At 32.2% G+C, this 27,098-nt stretch overlaps 1 pseudogene; it reads right to left on the bottom strand.

Moving 5' to 3' along the window:
- Positions 1–66: 66 nt before the first annotated feature.
- On the bottom strand, positions 67–18,973 carry LOC129313846 (probable LRR receptor-like serine/threonine-protein kinase At1g53440; annotated as a pseudogene).
- Between the last annotated feature and the right edge of the window lie 8,125 nt (positions 18,974–27,098).

The following is a 27,098-nucleotide window of genomic DNA, read 5'->3' as shown; positions in this document are numbered from 1 at the left end:
TTGTTTTATATACTTGTGTTTATCCTATTTAATTTATTTAACACTATTTTATAGTTGTGTTATCATTTATGAAAGATCATTGTAATTCCATGCATAGTTGGAATAATGAAGAACCTTACTAGATGAAGAGAAATGTTTATTACATGGAAGATAAATGGAGGAATCAATCCATTAGACCATCCATTGCTTCAACTATGTTCCCCACATCTTCATATGAGATTGAGGGAGAATTATTAACCGCTTGGCTATGGCTGTCTTGTGAGATCTCCAAGGCCTTGAATTTTGCATCTTGGTCACCCTCATTGTGTGTGATTATCATTGCTTCGATTGGTGATTTTCCTTCGAGCATGTTAACCACAGAGGACATGAGTGGTCTAAGAGTTGGAGATGGATTAGTGCATAGAAGTGCCACCTCCAGCATTCTCATGACTTCTTCTAAGGAGTAGTTTGAACCAAGACTTGAATCTACTAGTTCAAGAAGGTTTCTTTGCTCTTGAAGAGCATAGACCTTCAATAACATAAAAGTATGTACTCATTAGAAGTTCAATCAGACCATGAATTTATAAAGATGCATGTATCGTTGTTTTTTCTTTGTTAGAAAAAGAGACAATGATGTTAGTGGATTGACTCCAAAAATAGTTATTTGTCCTAACAAAATTGATTAAAGCATTTAGAATAAGGGACTGTATATAGAAAGAAAAATTATATTTGAAGGACTAACAAGTAACAACATCATAGACAGATTAAAAATATTTAGAAAAATTGTAAATTTATTTAATGTTAAAAATGCTTTTTTTAATTATCAAGAGTATACATATTAATTTGATTTTGGTCTTAGAGAAAGGGATGAACACTTTTGATACAAAATTGAAAGGAGACAAAGCTTTTGTATATATTGAGCATCAAACATGCCAAGTGTAAGACTAACCAAGTCAAGAAGATAAACAAACTCCTCTTTTGACTTGTAATTTGTGTTGCTTTTTCCACTAACAATCTTTAAAGCAACAACTCCAAAGTTATAAACATCTGCTTTGTCAGTCAAGTATCCTCGCATTGCATATTCAGGAGCCATATAACCACTAATAAAAAAACATGTAATGTTAATAGCTAGTCAAATCAAGTCATAAAACAAGTAATGTGCAAGCAAAGTCTAAAGAGAAAAAACATATTGATATTAAGGGACTGTTTGTTTTTTGTTTTTAAAAATAAAAAAAATAATTTAGTCAAATGTTTTGAATTTTAATGTTTTTAAAATTGTTCCCACTTTTTATGTTTTTAAAAACAAAGAAATGGAAACAGCTTAGACCTATTTCTATTTTCTTTTTCATTTTTAAAGCACATTACATTTAACCACTATAAATAATATTTAACTACAACCAACCACTATTAGAGGTCGTCATTATTACCCATTGTCGACTACCACTATCAATCTTTTTTAACTTTAAATTTGTTTTCAGATTAATATAATCAAATGTATTTTAAAAAATAGTTTTTAAAAATTGGTTTACAAAACAATTTTTAAACACAAAACGAGAACAAAACAAAATAAGCCTTTGTACTATGCCAAATTTGAGAATTGATATAGTAGAACGACACAATAGAATACTGACATTGTTCCTGCTATTCTTATGCTAATATGAGTATTCTCTTTGTCATCAAGCTTGGCTAAGCCAAAGTCTGAGATCTTGGCATTCAAATCCTTATCAAGTAAGACATTTGTTGCCTTGATATCCCTATGCACAATTTTCAACCTTGATTCCTCATGAAGATAAGCTAATCCTCTTGCTATCCCCTCACATATTTTCATTCTTACAGGCCAATCCAAGTGTAGCTTCTGCCTTTCATCACCTAACATTAGTATCGATTACATCTTAGTTCCAAAACAACTAAATTGAAGAAAACTTGTAAAATCTATTTCATTTGTTATCATTTTCTCAAAATATACATAATATATATGGTAATATTTTATTGTAGAGAACCCAAATTCTTACCAAAAAGAGCCCCTGCAAGACAATTGTTCTCCATGTATTCATATATCAATGACAATTGGTTTCCTTCAACACAACAACAATAAAGTTTCACAAGATTTGGATGTTGCAAAGCAGATATGGTTCCAATTTCATTAACAAATTCACGATTCCCTTGCTTTGATTTGGAGGAAAGTTGCTTCACAACAATCACAACACCATGTGATAATACACCCTGCAATTTAGTCAATTGTTTAGTCCTGGTTAAATATAAATATGATAGGTCAAAAATTACCTTGTACACCAGTCCGCAACCTCCTTCACCAATCTTATTTTCTAGGGCAAAGTTATTAGTGGCATCTTGGATTTGCATTAAAGAGAAATAACTTGTTTTGAGATTTAGGGGATCTGCATCAAAGAGTTATACAAGTATTAAAGCAGAATTAATCCATTATTGAAACTACAGATGAAAACAAGCATGATCAAATTGTCTTTTCAACTATATTATACTAAAGGATAAACTAATGCACTAGCTTTATTGTTTTAGATTTTGATCTTACGCTTGTCTCACTACTACAGAATATATCTTTAGGAGCGGGTATTTAGGAGCGCTTCTTTAAAAAGCGCTCTAAAATGTGAATGCGGAATTTACCGGAGTGCTTTTTTAGAAAAGCGCTCCTGTATGTCAGGGCTTTTCAATAAGATAATGCTCCTAATTAATATAAATAGAATATTATAAAAAAATTTAAAAAGACCTTCAGGAGCACTCGTAGTTAAGTGCTCTGGAAGACTATTTTCCGGAGCGCTCTTTGAAGAGCGCTCCGGAAGATCAATTCTTTCAGAGCGCTCTTGGAATGAGCGCTCCAGAAGAGGTGGTCTTTTATATCTCTGCCTCCCGTCAGTTTTCTTTTCCCTATTCATGAGTTTCTTTCAAACCTCTCTCTCATTTGCTGAGGTTGTGCGTTCCCAACGAGTTCCAGATCATCACTGTATCAGTCTATCTTTCGTCGCTGTTCACTGTTCCAGATCATCGTCCGCCACTGTTCGCTATTTCAAATCGTCGTTCGCCATTATTCGCTGTTCCAAATCATTGTCTGCTGCTGTTCATTATTCCAGATTAGTGTTCATCACTGTTTGTTCATTTCTGTGTCATGTCGCGCCATTTGTCTCTGTTTTTGTGCTGCTGTCACCGTCACCGCCATCTCCTGCATCACCATTCCAGATCTACATTGCTGTTCCAGATCTGTGCGGCTGCTGTACACCGGAGGAAGCGACACCGTGAAGACTTCCGTTGTAGCCGTGTGTCATTGCTGTACAGCTGAGGAAGCAACGCCGCAAAGACCTCCGCTACTGCCGTGAAGACTTTCGTTTTCTGCCGTGAAGACTACACTGTGAAGGTATTTTTTTAATAATTAATTTATAGTGTAATATATTGATATATTTATATATATTTGAGAATAAATTTCATATATATTTTTTTAATAATCAATATTATAGATAATATATGAATTGGAGTTATTTATAGGGACAATGACAATCAAGTCCCAAAAGACTAATTTTATATCAGTTAAGTCCCAAGTAATTTTAAAAGGCCAATAAAGTCCCATGTTGTTTTTCACAAATTAGAGTTCTTCGATCCCAAATTTCGAGTACTAGTTGCAAATTGTTTCTAAGGGAATTGCAAAATTTGGTTTCTCACTTGTAAATTACTGGCGCTTTGTCCCAAAGGATTTAACTCTTCCACGAATTTAATAGTTCTTCGATCCAAAATTTAGAGTACCAGTTGCAAATTGTTTCTAAGGGTATTGCAAACTTTGGTTTCTCACTTGCAAATTACTGGAGCTTTGTCCTAAAGGATTTAACTCTTCAACGAATTTAATAGTTCTTCGATTCAAAATTTGGAGTACCAGTTGCAAATTGTTTCTAAGGGTATTGCAAAATTTAGTTTCTCACTTGCAAATTACTGAAGCTTTATCCTTTAAAATTTGGATTCTCACTTCTGTCACCGCCGCCAACGTTTCTATCTTCTCCTTCAAGTGTTCAACTCTCAGTTGCCGGCTATGCGTGCTGCCCCCAGAAACATCAATCTCCCTTAGCCCAACCAAGCCCACGTTCACCGTATGGATCAAAGAACGTAGACCCAGAGAACAGAGCTTCGCGTCGCACACTGAGACTCATTCAGGCAGAGAAGAAAATGAGCTTTTACTTGAAGAAGGGTGTTTCGGTCTTTTCCTGTGACATCAAAATACCATTTAAGGACTCTGGGACTTTATTGGCCTTTTAGAATTAGTTGGGACTTAACTCGTATAAAATTGATCTTTTGGGACTTTATTGTCATTTTCCCTTATTTATATTAGAATTATGGAGTATTTGTAGTTGATAATTAGATTAAAGTTGAGGAAACTACTTGAACATTTTTATTTTATTTATGAAATATACTTTTAAGGGAGATTATTGTTATTAATTAAATTACAATTGATTGACAGAATTTAGATGCATTATGCTACTAAATTTTTTTTGGATGAATTAATTTTTTGAGTTTAAATGTATTGTGTTGTGGAATTTGATTGTTTGATCATTTGGGAGGTTCTTCTTTTAAGAAAGATGTTGAATTTTTTTTATAGAAATCTAAGTCTTTTGTTTATTGAATTTTGATAATCATATTAGTGATATGGATCATAAGTGGATGTCGGCTAATCAACTATTTAGAGAATATTGGGATGGTGTGGATGAATTCATTGAATTTGCATTTTGTTGTGATCAAGACCCCCTTGGAGTCATATGTCCTTGTTTGAAATGTTGCTATGAAAAAAGAGTAAAGCCAATAGAATTGAAAGATCATTTAATCTGTAATGGGATTGATCCAACTTATACTTGTTGGACCATGCATGGGGAGACAAGGAATGATGCACATGATTGGAGGGATAGTGCGAGCTACTCAACATTTGATCGTGATAGTGGGACATATGATGTTGACCGTCTTGATGAAATGATTCATATATATAACTTCATCGCTGAAGTATTTTAAATTAAGTTAGAATTTATTTCCACCATATTTTGATAATGACATCTTTTATTGTTTTATAGGTACCTACACAATTACAAGATTGGGAGTGTGAATACTATGTTATGAAGTTTATGAGAGAAGTAATCACACAATAAGAGTTAATCATTCCTGAAAATGTAAGTCAAAAACTTTAAAATTAAGTTGATATAATGTTAATTACTTATATATTGCTTTCATATCTTGTGTAGTATTTTGTTGGAGTAAGATGTTTGTATTTTATTATGTAGCAAATAGAAGATTTAGTTGAAGAGTTGTCAAAATATATTATTGGCTGTTTGTGATAGGAAGTTAGATTTCAATGTTAGAAAAATAACAATAGTTTCATTTGTTAGGCTTGTTAGAAATTAAACTAGGTTAGTTAGGAAATTAAAATTGTTGTATCAGTTTCAAATTCTTTTCTTGTATATAAATTTTTATGTTAATATTATTTTTAAATTAATTTTTGATATTATGATTTGTCATTATTAAAGAGACGTAAAAGGAGAAATTTTAAAAAATCTGATTTAAAAAAAAATTAAAGTAATATACGGGAGCGCTCATTTAAAAAGCGCTCCTGTAAAGTAACATACGGGAGCGCTCTTCCAGAGAGCTCTCCTATATGGTTCATACGAGAGCGCTCTTTATAAAAGCGCTCTGGTATGGTTGCATACGGGAGCGCTCTCCCGTATAGCGTATATACAGGAGCGCTTTTTTTAAGCGCTCCTATACATTTCGAAGCGCTCGATATGAGAGCGCTTCAAAAGCGCTCCCTAAAGTAAAAAAAAAAGCGCTTCTATAAACTTATTTTATAGTAGTGTCTTCTAGCTCTTTGCATCCTGGGAAACCCATCTTTAGCAGGACGAATAATACTAGTGCGAGGAACACACATGATCCAACCACAATTCCAGCAATGGCTCCAGCTGATGAAACCCCACGTTTTACATCTACATGACAAAGCATTAATGCTTACAACTGATATCAAATTCAAAAGGTTCATCACACACTTAAATATGAGTTTTGACTAACTTGGGGTGACTGAGATTGCAGATATGAGAGGTCCATATACATTGTGGCCAGTAAAAGGAATAGTTGTAGTTCCTTTCCCTGCCCAATATAAATGGATCTCTAAGGTGTTATCATTTACATCAATGTCAAATTGCTTGACAATTCTTTGACCAACACCATCAGCTTCCTTCATAATATTGAAATCACACAAATACTTTTTCCCCTGTCAAGATTTACATACAAAAGTTTCAGCTTTTCAAAACTTCTGTTAACAGAGACATGAAAGCGTGATGAAGCATTATGCAGCAGCAATCCTTTTAGAGTTCATATTTATGATAAGGGATAAAGAGAGGTTATGATATGGATCTTGTTTAATTAGCCATATATATATATAGCCATCCAATGAAGAGATGTATAATCATACATGCATGGTGGTGACTAGTGATGATGAGACTTACTTGAATTGAAACATCAAAGATGCACCTGCCAAGGCTGGTGAAAATATCGTCATTAGAAAACATGATCTCAGCAAAGTGTAACTTGACTTTGTAATTTCCATTAAGCATACAGAGGCCATGGTACTTGAGAGACAATGGGGAAAGGCGAGCTGTTTGGTACAAGTCTAAGTCTGGACGAGATGAGTCTTATGCTATGTAATTAGCATCAGATATTGCATGTAAACCATCAATACCATTATATCTTTTAAAGTACAATCCTATGCTGCTAAAAGCCCATGTACCATTTTTACTACTAAAAAAGAATGCGATGCCCCCCCGAGCTATGTCAGCTTCATATATATTCCCATCATGTTCCACTTCTGGTCCTCCACAATTTATGAACAATGAATTATCCGCACATATATACAGGATCATGATGAGACGCTTTAGATCATAATCTTTTCTCTTGTGATAATATATATATATACATATATATACCGTCACATGACATTGATATTTTAGTTTAAACACTCACATTTAGGTTTTCCTCCATAAGGAAGGCTCCCCTTTTCAGGCAAGTAAGTCTACAGCCAGATGAACAAAAGTTTCAACAGATGAATGAAAATTATTGTAAAATGATATTTGAAACGTATGGGATGGCCATAAGCATATACAAATCTTACGAGGTGGTTGAAGATGCCAGGCTTGAAGCCAAGTTGCTACAGGTGACAAAAATAATGGTTTATTGTTGCACAATTAATAATGCCTTTAAGAAAAGGAAATTAAACAAGTATAGAAGCCAAAGAGAGGAGCTTACGTATTAGTCAATTGATGACAGGTAGGCGCATATGCCTCTAAAAACTTGTTGTAAGATAGATCACTGCAAGAGAGAGAACAAGTGGATTAATTACAAATGATGACAGATTTAAGGGCTAAAAAGGTGATTTATGGAACTTAATTTCAATAAAAGTAATAAGGGTTAAATGCCAACTCGCCCTTCAACTATAGATCCAAAAGCATTGAGGATCCTAAATTCATTTTTAATTTCCTTCAACTTTTAAAAATGAAGCATACTTGACCATTAACAAAAATTAATTTTTATAGTTAATTGAATAGAAAATGATAGAAAAGGACTTCAAAAATTATCAAAAAAAGATAAAAAATTACAATAAATGGCCCAAAAATTATAGAAAATGACTAAGAAAATTTTAATGGTAATTTTTTTTGTAATTTTTTAGATCAATTTATTTTCTGGCTAATTAACGATTAAAATTAACTTTCATTAACAGTAAGAGCCAAATTATATCATTTTCAAAAGTTAAAGGGGAATATTGTATAAAAAAATGAGTTTAGAGTCTCAGACACTCCTATACTTATAGTTTAGAAGCTGATATGCTCTTTTGTCCAAAAAGTAATGAGTAAGAAACTTAAAACAAAAGGTATGTACTAACTAATATTTATCCTTGTTTTCTTGTATCCATTCAGGAATTTTTCCACTCAGGGAATTTTCAGTTAGAAACCTGCATGCATGATTAATGAAGATGAATTAAAAAAGTGCAATTAAGTTCCATGAAAATTGAGTTATATGCTTACGTAGAATGCTCCCTTACATGTACTTTAGGAAGGTCAAGTCACTCTTGTTTTTCGGGATTTCACCGATCAACTTGTTGAAGCTCAAATCTCTGCAATTAATACAAATATTGCTTCATAAAAATAACTGAAGAATGAAAAAGAAAATAATAGTAATAGTAATATATAAGTGATCATGTCTAAATTAGGAATTATGTTGTCAATTGAGGATTCTGGATTGGTAATGTATGAGGATAAAGAAACTTACAGAGTTTCTAAGCTTTCAAATTTACCAATGTAATTTGGAATGAAGTCCTGGATGGAGCAGCTTCTCAACACCCTGAGAGCAAAACACAATATGAAAAACAGAAAACTTAATTAAAAATAGCTCTCTTGTAATATACAGATCGATTTCACATGGCAGAAAATGTTTCTCAACTTACAAATATTCCAAGGATGTCAAATTCTCCAGATTAGGAAATTTCATTGTCGTTGGTACATGCAATTCAGATATCATCCTGAATTATAAGTAACACAAAAAGCATCATCGATTCAAAGGTTTGTGATTTTGAATTTTAGAGAGTAGGTAAGTGTACGTATGTGTGCGCGTCTCTCTTTTCTATCAGAAAAGGATTATGGATAAAATTTTTAAGAAAACAAATGTCATGGCGAGCTCACAAATTATAATGGAACAAGAACTTACAAATGAGTCAATTTTTTTAACCGAGATACGGTTGCAGGAATTGGACCTTCCACAGACGTTCCCTGTAGGGACCTTGCCAAGAAAAAAAAAAGTCAAAACATTCAGAAAATAAAACGTGGTAGAGGAAATACTAAAAAAAAAAAATTTATTCAAAAAAACGAAAAACTCAAAAAGCCCAGTCCGTCTAGCATTTTTTTTAAATTTTTGTTTGAACTAGTTTAATTGCTGGAATAAAAATTATTTCATTTGTTTACTAACCTACTCTAACACACTCCCTTGGTTCCTATCTATAAGACATGGGGATAAGATTTTTTTTTTCTTATATGTAAGTCACATTATTAAATTTTCATCACAAATTTCTTTTTTTACCCTTTATTAAATATTGAAAGGAGAAAATATATTATTAAAGTATATTCTCTCCATCCAAAACATGAGCAGTTTTTAGGAAAAACTCGCATACTAATAAAGTCCCCATTCTGGTAAAAATATATTAATTTTTCTAGTCCCAATTATCAATCCACTCCATGATGAGTGAAAGATAATCTAGGTTAATAAATATAAAGGGCAAAATGGGAAAAAATTACATATATTATGTTGCTTATATTTTGAACAAAGATTAGTTGAGACACTCATTCCCATAAAAATTTTACTTATGCACTCCATGCTTATATTTTGGACCGAAGGGGGTATATATTTATTTAATAGAGGTAAAATTAAAAAATTATTAAATTTTTAGATAAACTTAATGATTTTTAAGATTTTTTTTGATTCTAATGAAACATGTTAGTAGTAACTGATAAATAAAACAAGATGATTATATAATATCTCATCATTTCAATTTTTTTTCTTCTTTTTGCTTCACTTCCACAGTCCCACTACTATTGATCATTTAACCATTTGCTCAAGTTTCAGTTAATTTTCATGAAATTAAGAATAAAATTCCGCTAAAGTAGTGTCTCTTTTCAAAAAGAAGAAAAAATCATGATAGAGGATAGATTACACTCACAAATATTCAAGATTGGTCCAATTCCCAATAAAATTGAGCAATCTTCCTGACATATTGCTCCCGTCTAATGCACTACAAAAATTAAAGTCAGGAGACTGATTTAAGGATTTAAAAGAGGTGAAAAAATTAACATGGAACTGATGAGAGGAATGTCGATTATATCACTTACAATTCTTCGAGTTCTGTCAGATTGCCAAAACTTTCAGGTATTGTTCCTGACAAATTATTTCCAGAAAGAATCCTGCAAATTTATAAGCAGAAAACACATCCAAAGCAAATGAAAAGTGAAAACTTATACATTGGATTTGTATTTGGTGAATGACCTGAGTCCACCTATTTAATGAATGTCTCAATCATAGCCATTAAATTTCATCAAAACTTGAAAATTACTAAGATATATGTTTTCTCCAAAAATTAAAAAACAATGTCCCTCATGATCACATCACTCCTCATATATATCATCTCCTTCAAAAATTTGAAATCTGATACAAGAGAATTTGAAATCTGATACAAAATCTCTTGTATCCATTCGATTAAATTGAACAATTATTATAATATTATGTGAGACACTCATTGATGCAGTACGTAGTTAATATGCAAGTAAGACAAAAGGCATCATTGTTACATAACATGTACTTACAATCTATGTAAATGCTTCAATTTTCCGAGACTAGGAGGAAGATCTCTTTCTAACAGACTATCTTGCAACACTCTGAAAAAAGCAACAATACCATCAAACCATTTCTCAATTCAGAAACTCATCAAAGCGTATTGAGTTGCACTTACAGCTGCTCCAAAGTTATAATATTGCCAATCTCCCCTGGGATTGGACCACGGATTCGATTACCACTAAGGTATCTGAAACATATATACATTCAAGAGATGAATATATAATGCATTCAGTCAAATTGTTTAAGATTATTCATACATTTTGATCAGTACTTACAATGTAACAAGAGGGAGTCTAGCAAAGCTCCTTGGGATGGATCCATTCAGATAGTTGTAAGACAAGTCACTGCGATATATCAAAGCTAGGTTTCAAAACATCAATTTCTCAGGTACAAACACATCTATATTGTGCATATATAAACTAATAATAGAAGTATTGATTTACACTTACAGCCTCTTCAAAGTTGTAATATCACCAATTTCCTCTGGAATTGGACCAGAGAGTTGATTACCAACGAGGTATCTGAAGCGCAATTTTAAGAGACGGATATATAATGCATTTAGTCAAATAGTTCAAGATCCTATAGATGCATGCATGAAAAACATGTTTGGATATTATCCAAAGCTAGAAAATGGGGGGCAAAAAAATAGGCAAGCTAGTGAAAGGACACCATTTATTAAGTCAAAACTTGAGTTTATATGGGTACTCACTCTTTACTTTATATTCATTGTTGAGCCTAATTCTATTAGATATGGGATTTTTCATATCAACTTAAGTTTACTCACATATGAATAACTTAACAATTTTAATCGCCGGCTTACAATGAAACAAAAGGGAGTCTAGCAAAGCCCCTTGGGATGGATCCATTCAAATGGTTGGGAGCCAAGCCATTGTGACATATCAAATTAGTTACGTTTCATATCAAAAAATAGCACAAAAAAAATAACACATTTCAAATATCAAATTCTTAGGCATACATACACAAGATCTATATATGTTGTACGGAAAAAAAGCCTGAATCAGATTATATCACTCACAGACTTTTTAGTTTCTCCATGTTGCCAAAACTTTCAGGTATTGTCCCCGATAAATTATTTCTAGAAAGATACTTGCAAAATTTTAAACAGAAAACACAAATTAAAAGCAATATGAAAACCTATCTGTTAACAAGACTGGTGTAATTAATTTTATATCTAAAAATTTTGGGAAAAATAAAGGAAATCAGTTATAAAAAATGTTATACCTCTTCTAGACCACAATATAAGGCATTTTCTAAAAGTACCCTTTAGTCTAAAATATAGGATATTGGGTAAATTTTATGTTTTTTTTACATTTATACCCTTCCTTTAATGATATTACTGTAACTAATGAGGACATAAATGGAAAGATGTGAACATATTTAGGAAATCAAGATATTAACTAACTTTTTTTTTTTTTAGAAGTATAAGTTCATTAACAATGACTTATATTATGGTTCGGAGTGAATATGTCAAAAGGAAGCTCAGAATATCCAAAACAAAGGCCTCAATACAATTTTGAGATTAGACTATTGCTAGAGCTAGTAATTTGTGGGGGTCGGGCTTATTTAGGCCGGGATCAATTTGGGCTTGCTAAATAAACTCAAACTTATTAAAAAGGCCATATAGTCAAGCTCAACTTGAACACGTCCTATATTTGAGCTTATTCAAACTCGGTCGAATACTCGAATTGTCAAAATTTTTCCAGTTTAAAAACTAAATTTTAATTTGTATTTTGAAATTAATTATTTTTATTATTATAAAAAATATAAAACATGCGTTTTGGACTGCTAAAAAATGTAGAAGATTTTCAATTTTTTTTTAAAATTTGTGGGTCTTAAATTTTAAAAATCAATATTAAAATCCATTTTAAAAATTATTTTTAAGATATTTTATTGATTAAAAATTTATAAAAATAAAAAAATATAGATCTTTTAAATTTTTTTAAAGAAAATATCTATAGCAATGTATTCAAATATATGGTCTTTTAGTATAAAATGCACTTAAATTTAAAGAATTAATTAATATTATATATATATATATATATATTAAAAGGTTCATATGCAATTTGGACTTTGAATTATAGATCTAGAGACGATTTAAACTCTATACTTGTAATTGGTATATTTTGAAACCTGAAGCAGTGCATCTCAACCCTGCTGTTAATTTGAAGCTAACGACTATTACTTTTTATGCATAGTAGGGCCCACATTCTCTATCTACGTCTCTAGCTCTCTCCTCCTTTTGTCTCTCTCCTCTCTTGCTCTAAGAAGACCATGATTGAAGCAGGAAAAGATGTTAAGTAATGCTCTCATATAGTTTGGCTCGTACGTCTTCCTTAATACTCCCTAATGTGGGAATATGGGCCAATTCGGACCATATGAGTTGGCCTATATGGGTTGGAAGAAATGTAGGTTAGGTTGGGTCCAACCTATTTTTATATGAGTTGAAAAAATATCCTAACCTAACCCAACCCTTGAAGGTTAAAGGGTTAAATGAACTAACTCGCCAACTCATTTATTTTTTTCATGAATTTTTTAAAAAAATACACCTAAATGATGAGTTTCAATTTAATATTCCTTTTATGATTTATTCTAAATATACCAAAAATATTAATCTATAATGTTTGTATAAAATATTTGAATTGATTCAACTAAGTAAGTATGCTCAATATGGTATATACTCATAAAAGTGTCTCCTTTTTTCCTTTTTTTATTTTTTTTAAAATGATATAAGTTAAACAAGGCAACTCTAATCATTAGAGTTTACCTATATGGTTCACAAGTTATATGATCTGGGAAAAAACCTGTTTTTATTTGGATCAATTTTTTCCAACTGGACCCAACCCTTATGACTGGTTATTGGGACTAACCCATAAACCCAACCTATATTCTCGACTCTAACTCCCTCCACCATATATGTGAGGTTCTTGAACTACATCTCCAAGTGTGCAAAAACATCATCTCAATACTACCTAGATCATCTCCCTAAAATATAGCTTATTACTATGTGTGCAGCCAAATTTTAATTTGCTTTGAACATTATATATCCTTATCCTCTCCCTATATATAAGCTAGAGAGTCTGGTGTCTTCAATCAACACTTATTACCTTCTATCTTCACTTCTTTTTTCACTTCTTCTCTCTTCGCTTCTACCACCTCCTAACCCTATAGTGATGCATGCTCTCTGCCACCAGTGAAGCTAGTAACTCCTCCTCCTCCAGTCGTGAAGACACCATATCAAAGTCCTCCGACACCGGAGAAGGCCTTAGTTCCACCTCCTCCAGTGAAGCCGCCGGTTGCCCTAACTCCGATAGTTAAATCAAACAAGGGTAAATACTAAATACTAGCATAACCAAAACATACATAGCCGTGAGCTTTTGTTAATTAGTTCATTGTGAGTGTGCACCTACACAAATTGATCTGATAATTAAAACTGGTTGATGGGGCAGATTGCATGCCATATGCAAGAACAGACGCCAATTGCACTCGAGGAAGAGAGTTCACATTCGCGTGAGAGCATGCACGACATGTTGTGAACGCTGCAAATGTGTTCCACCCGGAAAAGAGTTTGCATGAGAGCATGCCCAGTCAAGTGGATCACTGCTTCAAAGTCGTCTTCTTCCTCAGTCATGGTCTTCTCAGAGCAAGAGAGGGGAGAAAGAGAGATGGAAAGAGAGAGAGGGAGGAGAAAGACAAAGATGAAGATAAAGAACGGTTACACATAGAGAATGTGGCCCCACTATATTTAAAAAGTAACTATTGTTAGTTTCAAATTAATAGTGGGGGCAAGGATGTACCAATTTTAATTATTTAAGATTTAAAATATATCAATTATAAATATAGGGTTTAAATTACTCCTGAACCTATATTTTAATGTCTAAATTATATATTAACTCTTTTTTAAAAAATAAAATATTATTTGGATATTTGAGCCAAGTTTAAGCTAGGTCCTGCTTGGCCTGAATTATTTTGCAAAAAATATAAAATTTTATTAAGTTTGATTTTAAATTTTTTTGAGCTTATTCGAGGTGACAAAAGATTTCAGGTTCAAGTCCATGTGACTATGAAAAAAAACTTTTGGGAGAGCTATCTCCAATGAGACTTACAATGCTTGAATATAACATAATTAGATAGCCATATACATATAAAAAAAATCTACCCACTAACGCTATGCAACTGAGTGGGATGAGCTAGCTTGTCCTGTTTTGTCCAAAATGGGTTGAGCCAGCCATACCCATTTGTGACCCATTTCAACCTGTTTGAAAATGAGCTGGGCGGGCCACAAACGGGTCTTAACGGGTTGGTTAGCCCGTTTTGGACAGAAAGCCTCCTTTACCCAAAAAAAAAAAATAGCATAGTATACATATGAGTTATTATAATATAAAAATAAGTAGCAAAGAATCAATGACAGTAATGAATCACACTATCACTCACTTCTTTATAGGTTGAGTAACGTCATTTATAGGTTGGACAAAATTGCCACATATATATGAATAAGAAAGTAAGGCTTCCAAGAGAGATAATTGAAGCGATGAATCGTATCTCTGTTCACGTGGATTTCACCAGAACGGAGGCTTATTTTCATAACTTCCTAGCAAAATTATCATTTTCACGTATCATTTTCTTAATGAGAAAAAAATCAAGACTTCTATAGAATCCAAAATTTCTAATTTGTAACTTTACCAAAAGCCACTGAATCAGAAACAATGAGCATCAGTAATAATGCAATATCAATAAGCACAATCATAAGTTGGATATTAATATCATTGATAGTGTGATTAAATGATTGATATTTTAAAGTTAAGAGCTAAGTCGAGCACCAGCAGCAGTCCAAGAGAGATGAGATCGAGTTAGAGTGTGGGTACACTGTGCCGGGGGACTAGGTCTGAGCAAGAGTCGGAGACTTGGAGCTGAGGGTCTAGATTTAGTGAAGAAAGATGAAGATCGAGATCCGACCACCGAGGACCGAGCAGCTGCGACTGAGTGAGAGCTAGGCCGAGAGTTGTGTCTTGCGTGTCTGAGATTGAAATGAAAGCAGAGGCACAGAGCAAGGCAGCAGCCGCCAACCAGCGAGCGTCGAGCGAAAGCTAATTAAAAGAAGGTGAAGAAGAACTGAAGAGTGAACTGTGGTTGTGGTATGTGAGATTGAAGACTGAAGTGAGCGGCGCCTTGGGACAAAACTGAGCGAAAGCTAAGAGAAAGTCACAAAACTGAGCTGCGTTAGAGGGTTTTGCCTTTGGTTTGGCGGTTTGACCATTTGGGACAAAACGCACTGTGTCTGACTGTCTGTGAGTGCTGCGTGCCACTGCCTTCTACCTAGACTTTTCTTTTCTTTTTAGAAAAATTCATTCATTGTAAACGGGACAGGACCAGTAGCCCGTGGCTGACCCATAACCCATCCCGCCTATTTACATTAAACACGGGGTGGCTCATTTTTATGGCCCACCTATTTTTTTAAAAAATGAGCAGGTGATGCTCATTATCACAGGGTACAGGTAAGCCTGGCAGCCCACGAGTTGTCTGCTCAGCCCTACTACCCACTACTGTCTTACTAAGACTAATGATTCACAATTTAACCACTAAACAAACTTGCATACATCTTACTCCATCAAGTATATGATCACATAATATAATAGGGTTTTAATATTTCAGAGACCACTAATTCACCGGTTTTAGCAAATCACAAAATAATTAATGTGAGCCCAAATATAAATTATCAAATTCAAACACTTTGATCACAAATTGCCACATTTCAAACATCAAATTCTTAAGCATACATATAAATATTTATTATATCACTCACAAATATTCCAGTTTATTCATATTGCCAAAACTTTCAGGTATTGTTTCTGAGAAATTATTTCCAGAAAGATCCCTACAAAATTGTTAAAAAAACACGAATTAAAATCAATATGAAAACCTATCTGTTAACAAGACTTGTGTTAGTTAATTACAATCCCACTAAGATAAAAAGAAAAATAATTTCTACATAAAATATTCTTACAAAAAAGTCAATTGCTTCAAATTTCCTGGACTAGAATGAAGAGGTCCTTCTAACTGATTACCTTCCAAATTTTTGCAAAAATAAGCAAAACAATAAAGCCATTTCTCAATAGAGCACCAAATTTAAATCATTTTTTATAAATAAAATATTCTTACAATCTGCTCAACTCTTTCAAACTTCCAAGACTTGAAGGAAGAATTCCTTCTAATTGATTAGTGGACAACACTCTGCAGAAAGAAAAGCAAAACCAGAAAACCAATATAATACAAGTTACGTTACAACGTTTCAGATTTTAAACATAAAATTCTCAAGCATATACATATATATATATACATATGTTTTTCTAAAAAATATAATCACTCACAATTCTTGCAGATGGATAAGATTCCCAAACTCACTTGGTAAAACTCCTTGTAGATTCTTATTATGCAAAGTGCTGTCATAATATCAAAAAGCTTAATTAGTTAATATTACATTCTCCAATAAATTAGTTAATAACATTTAAAACAAAATTACATATTCTTTCTATGTTTACACTATCTTAATTAGAAAACCTTATTAATTAAACATTAAATGTATTTTTGAAAAAACTATATTATTTAGACTTGAAAGACCCATATAATAAGCGGTGGAGCCACATTATGGTGAGTATGAGCAAATACACCACCTCACTTTGAAAAAAATTATAAATAGGGTATATAAATTTTGCAACTTTTCATCTCTATTCTTGATATTTTGCACTTTTTGAATTAAATAAAAAATATTTTAATGATCAAATAAGATAAGAGCATATTTATATAAAAAAATATTAACATATTCAATATAATTTTTTTAAAATAAAAATGTTAATCAATCTACTTATATTATTACAATTTTAGATCTAATGTAATTATTGTTTTTAAAAAATATTAATTTTTAAATTAAACTATCTTACACCCCTGATTTCAATTCTTGGATCCGCCACTACCCATAATGCTTTATATAGTAATATATACTGAACCCAAGACTCATGTATATCCCTTTATTGATATCTCTCTTTAAATGGTATATTTTCACAGCAAAAAATCCAGATTGTAAATACTTAAGGCACCGTTTGTGAAACCCACTTCCGGTTTTTATAAAGTGCTTTTGTCAATTTTTTAAAAGCTAACAGCTGTCTAGGTAAAAAAAAAAAAATATGGGATGAAATCATCGTGAAATATGAAAGTACTTTAAGAAAGTTGTTGAAAGTGGACTCACCAGTCAATAGGGAAATCTGGTAGCTTTTGAAACTTACATTTAAAAAATTTATTAAACTAACTTAAAAAATAATTATTCAAACACAAATTTTATTATAATAACAAACTTTTACTAAATTAATTTTTGTTCAGTAAACTTTTTACAAGTTAATTGTTAAGTCAGAAAATAAAACGGGCACTTAAACAGTGTATATACATACATATTTGTCACATGGCAAACTTTTCCACTTTCGAAACTGCAATTGCAGATAAGACGATAGTCGTCCCCTGCATCAGTACTCATATTTAAGCTACCATCGATACAAGAACGTTGACTCACCATCCAATTCAAGTTGTATATCCTCGATGATATTGCTCGAAGAGCTTTCACTGCATCGAACAAAAATATATATATATTTTTTACCGTTCATCATCAAGTATAATAAGAACCTCAGTACGTATGTGTGTTTGTGTGTGTTTTTAATGCTCGTAAACATCTGTAAACCTTATTCATTATGCAATGTCAAAGTAAAATGAAATAACTTAATTGTGTGGATGACATGAAGTTTTTAATATATTGTTAAATTTAAAATTAAAGGAGTAAATTGGAACCTCGTATAAAATTAAAGGACTAAAAATATATTAATGCCTTACATTTTAATGAAAATTATAATTGGTAATAAATAAAAATAAAATAAAAATCAAGCACTATATTTTTCAACATCTGTTTAATTAGTTCACTTCTTGGAGAGGAAATGAAGGAACAAGTTTTGGAATTAATTACAGAATTTAATCAATCAAAAGGAAAGGGACAACAAAATTCTGGCACGGGAAAAAAGGAAAAATATTGCTAAATAAAAATAAAATTCTGTTGAAACCAGATAAAATTTCAAATGTTATTTGGATTTGAATTTCTCTCAAAATCCCATTTCACAATCCATTTCAAACTTCCTAAATTGTGCTTTCACCTAACGACAAAAATTAGGAGTTTTTATAACTTTCAGTTTATGAAACTAATTTTTTTTAAAAAAATCTATTCAAATACAAATATTGTTATAATAACTTACTCTTGTCAAATGCTAACAAAAACAAAACAAAACAGATACTAAATATTAAGAAGCAAGGAACAAGAATGTTAAGAAATAATAAACCTTCATCATCTGGTATGAGTTGAGCATTTGATCCATAGTCCATGAAAGCGCTCAAAGAGAAGCATCCGAATAGGACAAGATAGAAAAGTTTAGAGCTTGCGATGGCAAACTCCATTTTAAGAGAATAACTTTGGTTGGATTGTTTTTGAAAGGCTGTGAATGAAGAAGAAGAAGGAGAAGAAGAATCACACAATAAAAGAAAACGCGAGAGAGAGAGTTTAAGAAGGATGTGGCAATGGAAAATAGAGGGAAAGAGGAAAACAAGGAAAAGTAAGTCAAGATTTTTACAAGTCTTATGCTTTAGTGGAAAAGAAAAGGCAGCTTTTGGCCAAAAAAAAAAACCTTTGAATATATAATTGCAATTAAGATAGTGCATGCTTCATAGGTGATGTGACTTCTCCAGACAAAATTAATTTAACTTTAAACATTTGGTATATCAATTTTCAATATATATATATATATATATATATAATGCACACATATAAGTTATGAGCATCTATCTATTTATATAAAATATAGTGAGTTGCAATGTCATAAAAATCTAAACCGGTCCAAGCATGCACTAGTTTGATTCATAGTGAGGCTGGTTATTAAATTAATATATCTTTTTAACTTTATGTATTGAAATAATGTGAATATAAAAATGAATACACGCACGAATGAAATAATTGTCAAGGGTTTTTTCCTATTATTTTGATGTATAAAACTGATGAAATATTTATCACATGTAAAAAAAAAATTATGAACCAACTAAAATTGGTGTGAATAATAAAAGTTCTTATCACTTAAGCAAGTGATTGAGGGTTCAAATCTCAATTTTTATATATGTAATAATTTAATTGGGAGAAGTCTTAAGCACGAGGAGTAAATTTACATTAATCATTAAAATATTTTAGTAATAAAAATATGGATAAATAATTATATATTTGTGTATTCATGTGGAATAGCATTTGTCTATATTATCAATAAAAAGAGTTATATAGATAAAAAATTATTAAAAATTAGGAGGTTTGAAAAAAATAAAAAGAAGAAGCATTTGACTTAGCTTGAAACTCCTTAGTCCCAACAAAAAAGGGTTTGATTTAACTGATTAAGAGAGTTAAATCATCTTATTTCTAAGATATCCAGAGATACTGTGAGGCCATCATTAATAATAACAAACAATAATTCTCATCGTATGGTTTAAATTATTTTAGATGGGAGTTGGTAATATTTCTAGATTTCTCAATATATCGGCGGCTGCAGCAACAATAATAATAATAACAACTCTTTGATTCCAGGGTGGGGGCATGAGAAAAATAAATGGCATGCAAAACGTGTGATAGTTTACGTGTTAAAGTGGGTTCCGTGTTTTTATTCTTTTTAAAATATAACTGGTTCATAATAGAAAAATAAAATTTAAAAAATATGAGAGAATTTTGAGTAAGTTCCAATTTTACATATATAATTTAAACCATTGAAGAATGCTTTTATGATTCTAATATGTCTAAAAATTATATATAATATTAAATAACAACCATTTTGATTTTTTTAAAAAATAATCATGAATGAAAAAAATAAATAAATTCCCCATTTGAATTCATGTCTGCATGCATTTGGTGCTCAGTGAATTGATGAGTGCATTTGATTTTCATTGTTTGAAAGAGATTTCAATTTTATTATATACAGCCTTTGAATCTTTCAAACTAAAAATTGAAAACTAAAAAAGGCTAAGGAATGTAAAATTTGTGAGTCTTTGATGGAGTGTTGACTAGTTTCTTCTGTATTTCCTCCTTCTATTTATAGTGTCAGAATAGCGGAAGCTTTTTCCTTGAAACTTAGCACGTTTTACCGAAGAATTGCAGATATGGTTTCAATTTTGTAAACAAATTCATGATTCCCTTGCTTTGACTTGAAGGAAAGTTGCTTCACAACTATCACAACACCATCTGATAGTACACCCTGCAATTCAATCAATTGTTTAGTCCTGGTTAGATATAAATATGATAGGTCAAAAATTACTTTGTACACTGGTTTAAACCCTCCTTTACCAATCTTATTTTTTAGGGCAAAGTTATTAGTGGTATCTTGGATTTGCTTTAAAAAGAAATAACCTATCTTTAGATTTAGGAGTTCTACATCAAATAGTTATTAAAAAAAGCAAAATTAATCCATTGAAACTGTAGATCGAAACAAGCATGATCAAAATGTCTTTTCAATTATATTACACTAAATGATCAACTAATATACTAGCTTTATTATTTTAGATTTTGATCTTACATTTGTCTTCTGAACTCCGCCTATGTTTATAGTCGGTCCCAAGCCCGGGTAAAGGAGGAGGGTTGTGTTAGGCCATCAACAGTCAATGTAAAACTTTGTTCAATCTATCATGAAGATGGACAATAGACGTTATAATGTTAATGCTAGGTCGTTGCCCGTAAGTAACACGCTGCATGGCTCGAGTACAGTAATAAGTGAGTTAGAGCCGCTGCATCGACGCCCGGATGTAGTGTTAAATGAGCAAGGGCTACTGCATCATTCTGGACCCACGCGGCTAAAGAAGTTAGTCCATAAGAGCAAAATTAGATTTAGTACTTGGAATGTTGGGACATTAAATTGTAAATCTGTAGAGGTTGTGGGGGTTATGATTCAAAGGAAAATTAATATCCTTTGCCTGCAAGAAACAAAATGGCGTGGAGAAGAAGCTAAGGATATTCAAGGTTTCAAACTTTGGTATACAGGAAAAGTAAGTGCACGCAATGGAGTAGGCATCATTATAGATAAGGAGTGGAAGAAGAATGTTGTAGAAGTTAGCAGAATTGGAGACAGAATTATTTCCTTAAAAATGATAATTGGATGTGAGACTGTTAATATTGTTAGCACTTATGCGCCGCAAGTCAGGACAGAAGCCAGTCTTAAGGAATTATTTTGGGAGGATCTGGAGGGGTTGATTCAATATATACCACAGAGTGAAAAGATTTTTATTGGAGGAGACTTTAATGGGCATGTTGGGAGGGAAGCTGGTCAGTATGCGAGGGTGCATGGTGGTTTTGGTTTTGAAGAGCCAAACAATGAAGGACAAACTCTTCTTAATTTCTCATTAGCGTATGATTTTAAGATTGCCAACACTTGCTTCAATAAGAGAGATGAGCATCTCATTACTTACAAAAGTAGAGCCTCAAGGTCACAGATTGATTTTCTTTTGGTTAGGAACACAGATAGAAGACTTTGTAAAAATTGTAAAGTGATCCCTGGAGATGCTGTAACGACACAACATAGGGTCCTAGTCCTTGATGTGTGTATTATGAGTAAAATCCAAAAACATCGACAAGTAGTAACACCAAGGATTAGGTGGTGGCAATTAAAAGGTGAGAAGTAAGATATTTTTGAGCAAAATCTTTTCGATAAAGGAATTTGGGAATCTCAGGGAAGTGCTAACATCATATGAGAGGATATGGCTAAAAAGATACGGGAGGTTGCAAAAGTAGTTTTGGGAGAATTGAAAGGTTCTGGTCCGAGAGATAAGGAGTCTTGGTGGTGGAATAATAGTATACAGGACAAAATCAAGTATAAGAAGAACTGTTTTAAAGCCATACATTTGTGTAACAATGAGGAAAATTGGGAGAGGTACCGTATGGCTAAGAAGAAAACTAAGAGAGCTGTGGGTGAAGCTCGTTCTAAAGCTTTTGAAGAATTTTATAAGAACTTTGAGACGAAGGAAGGAGAGCAAAATATTTATAAGATTACCAAGAGTAGGGAAAGAAAATCAAGACATCTAGAACAGGTAAGGTGTATTAAGGATAAAGAGGGAAGAATTTTAGTTACAGATGATGAAATTAAAAATAGATGGGAGACTTACTTTTCTAAACTTTTCAATGATAGAGAGGATTCATCTAATAACTTGGAGGATTTAGTAACAGGTGAAGGAGAACAAAATTTGTCACTCTATCGAATAATACGTGATAAGAAGATAAAGGAAGCACTTAAGAAAATGACAAATGGTAGAGCCAACGGACTTGATTGTATATCTATCGAAGCGTGGAAATGTTTAGGTGAAGAAGGGGTGAGATGGTTAACTAAGTTATTTAATGTGATTTTACGGTCCAAGAAAATGCCTGATGAGTGGAGGAGAAGTACATTAATTCCTATTTATAAAAATAAAGGAAATATTCAGAATTATACTAACTATAGAGGGATTAAACTCATGAGCCACACAATGAAATTGTGGGAGAAAGTAATTGAGCACAGGTTGAGATTGGAGATAAGTATTTCTGAGAATCAATTTGATTTTATGCCAGGTAGATCAACTACAGAGGCGATTTATCTACTAAGGGGATTAATGGAAAAGTATCGTTGTAAAGATAAAGATCTACACATGGTTTTTATTGATTTGGAAAAAGCTTATGACCGTATACCAAGAGAAGTGCTTTGGAAAGCGTTGGAAAAAAAGGGAGTATGGATTGCTTATATTAAAGCCATATAAGATATGTATAAGGGGGTAAAAACTAGTATAAGAACACCTAGTGGTTAAACAAAGGATTTTCCTATAAAGATTGGACTACATCAGGAATCATCTCTGAGTCCTTATTTGTTCAACTTGATTTTAAATGTTTTGACGGAACATATTTAAGAGGAAATCCCAAAATGTATGCTCTTCGCGGATGATATAGTTCTTATAGCAGAGATAAGAGAAGAGGTTAATTGTAAACTTGAGTTATAGAGGAGGACATTGGAGTCGAAAGGTTTTCGTCTGAGTAGAAGTAAAACAGAATATTTATATTGTAAATTTGGTAAAGGAATATTCAAAAATAATTTGGAAGTGAAATTGGGAGATCAAATTATACCTCAAGTGAACAAGTTTAGATATTTGGGAGCCATTATTCAAAATGATAGCGAAATCAGTGGAGATATTTCACATAGAATTCAAGCTGGGTGGTTTAATTGGAGAAAAGCTAAAGGAGTTATTTGTGACCGTAAGGTGCCTAATAAACTTAAAGGAAAGTTTTATCGCACTGCTATCAGACCGGCAATGTTATATAGTAGTGAATGCTGGGCTCTAATGGGACAGCAAGAGCATAAAGTTGGAGTAGCAGAGATGAGAATGTTACGATGGATGTGCGGACATACACGTAAAGATAAAATTCAAAATGAGCACGTACACGAAAAAGTGAGGGTGGCACCTATTGAGGAAAAAATGGTAGAAAATCGATTGAGATGGTTTGTGCATGTACAAAGAAGACCAAAGGAGGCACCAGTGAGAAGAGTGGAACATATAACTTTGAGTACGATTAAGAGAGGTAGAGGAAGGCCTAAGAGAACACTCTTGAAAGTTGTTGAATGCGATCTCTTAATTAATAATATTCCTAAAAACTTGATAAATGATAGAGCACAATGGCGTCTTGCAATCCATGTAGCTGACCCTACCTAGTGGGATAAAGGCTTATTGTTGTTGTTGTTGTTGTTGTTATTGTTATTGTTTGTCTTCTGACTCTTTGCCACTTAAGAAGCCCATCATTCGAAGGACGAATAATAATAGTATGAGGAACACACATGATGATCCCACCACAATTCTAGCAATAGCTCTAGTAGAAAGCTTTTTTGAAGGAATTTTTTCTAAAGGAATTTTAAAATCTACAACAAATAATGCATAAATGATTAATATTTATATCAAAATCAAAAGGGTCATCACTTAGCTTAGGCCAACAAGAGCTACTAATAAATATGAGATTTGACTTTATTGGGGTGACTGAAATTATAGATATGAGAGGTCCATATACACTATAATCAGGAAAAGTTGTAGTTCCTTTCCCAATCCAATATAAATGATCTCTAAGGTGTTATCTTTCAATCAACGGTAAATTCCTTGACAATGCTCTCACCAACATCTCCAGCTTCCTTCATAATGTTGAAATCTCCCATAGAATTTCTACCCTATCTTTATATACATACATACAAAGTTTTCAGCCCTGTCCCAAAACTTTTGTTGACATATATAGCATAAGCAATCGGAAAGTGTGATGAAGCATTATATAATAGTAATACTTTTAAGGTTCATTTATGATTAGGGATGAAGAAAGATTGATAAGACTCACTTAACATCTAAGTCTCACCACAGATATGGGCCATCCATTGAAGAGATATATAAATATGGTGACTGGCGACAGCACCTAATAGGTGATACATCATATGATGTTTACTATTTCTCTTCATTGTTATGGCTTGAGATCTAGTACATGATATTAGTGATGCAAAATGGTAATGAGACTCACTTAAATTAAAACATCAAAGAAACGGCTTCCAAGGCTGGTGGAATTATGGTCATTAGAAAACATGATCTCAACAAAGCGTAACTTGACTTTGTAATTGCCATTAAGCATGCAGAGGCCATGGTACTTGAGAGACAATAGGGAAAGGCGAGCTGTTTGGTACAACTCTGAGTCTGGACCAGTTATGTTGAGAGAAAATTTACTTGTTTCTTTGTAATGAACATTAGATACTACATTTAAGTCCTCATACCCATGATTTCTTCCTACGTACAATCATGTGCTGCTATAGCCCATTTATCATCATGACTACCAAAAAGGGATGCGATACCCCCTTGAGTGGTGTCTTCATCGTATTTATTCCCATCACATTCCATTTCTAGTCCTCCACAATTTATAAACAATGAATGATCTGCATATGCACAGGATGGTGAGAAGTTCTAATTTAGATATGCCATGATATCCTCTAGTTAGAATTTATATATGTATGACATCATGTGACATTGACATTCTAGTTTCAACACTCACGTTTAGGTTTTTCTCCACAAGGAAGGCCCCTTATCAGGCAAGTCTGTCTGCAACAAGAACAAAAAGTTATTACAACACAAGAATCAAAAGTAACGTAGAATTATAATTGAAATGGGATAGCCTTAAGCAAATATAAATCTTACAGGGTGTTTGCTAAAGATTCCAGACTCAAAGCCAAGTTTTTGTGTAAAACAAAAAAAACCAAAAAACAAAAGCAATGGCTTAGACTTGTTGCATATAATGTATTAGAGAAAAAGAAACAAGTAGAGAGTTGGGGGTGTTTGTTGAAGATTCCAGGCTCGAAGCCAAGTTTTGTGTAAAAAAAAAAAACAAAAGTAATGGCTTAGACTTGTTGCATATAATGTATTAGAGAAAAAGAAACAAGTAGAGAGTTGGGGGGAGGGGTTACATGCTATCGAGGTGGTGATAGGAAACCACAAAAGCCTCAGAAAAATCAATGTAAGATGGATCACTGCAAGTGCAAGAGAAAGGCAAAGTGGGTTAAGTACAAATGATAACAGATTTAAAGGCTAAAGAAATGATTTACAGAAATTAATTTCAAATGATAATAGAATTGAACTATACATATTCCCTCTGTTTAAAAGTACAAAAAATTTTTAATCAAATTTCACCCTCTAATAAGTTAATTAATTAATGGCTAAAATGCATAAAACCCCTTTGAAATTTGAGATAGTTACATATAACCTCTATCACCTTCAAACATTTAAAGTTAATCCCCAACCTTTAATTTTGTTTCTTAGAACTCCCTACCATTAATTAATTATTTTATTAATATAGTTATTGCTATGTCAAATTGATGCAATACATATGGCACATGACATGAAAAAATATTTTTATTATTTCTAACACAATTTAATGGAGGACAAAATTATAATTTTTACTTTTAACATATATGACGCTACTCTCACTTTTTTAGTTAAGCAACATTATTTCATTCATCACAGGTAACACAATTTAAGAGAAAAATTATAATTTTATTATTCATTATCAATTAAAACAACCTTTTATATTGAACAAATGAAAAGAAAAATATCTAAAAACTATCATTGATAAAAATTATATAAATAAAAATTTATCTTTTAATACAAGAAAACTAAAATATTTTACAAGTTGTTTTTAACAAAATCGATACAAAACACCAATAGCAAAAAAAAAAAAAAAACTCTAAAGTGGCACACATTTCATTTATAACATACCAGTGACATTTTTTTTTTATTTGAATAACTACAGAAAACTTCATTTAAAGAAAAAAATAACAGCTACAAAGAAATAAAAGTATGATGAAAATAAACGAAGTAGATAACAAAATTTATGACTCCTATCAATAGTAGCTTTTAGATATTTCTCTTTTTATTTGTTTAATATAAAAGACTATTTTAATTAATAAAGAATAATAAAATTATAATTTTCAGCCAAACAGTTAGTAATGAAAAAAATTTAAAACAAAAGGTATGTACTAACTAATATTTATCATCTTCGCTTTCCAGTATCCATCTTGGAATTTTTCCACTCA

Source organism: Prosopis cineraria, unplaced genomic scaffold (genome assembly GCF_029017545.1).
Source record: "Prosopis cineraria cultivar Desert tree isolate PC_DT_omini unplaced genomic scaffold, ASM2901754v1 PC6, whole genome shotgun sequence".
NCBI lineage: Eukaryota > Viridiplantae > Streptophyta > Magnoliopsida > Fabales > Fabaceae > Prosopis > Prosopis cineraria.
The sequence above is the reverse complement of the archived record's forward strand: the minus strand, read 5'-3'. Positions and strand labels throughout refer to the sequence as shown.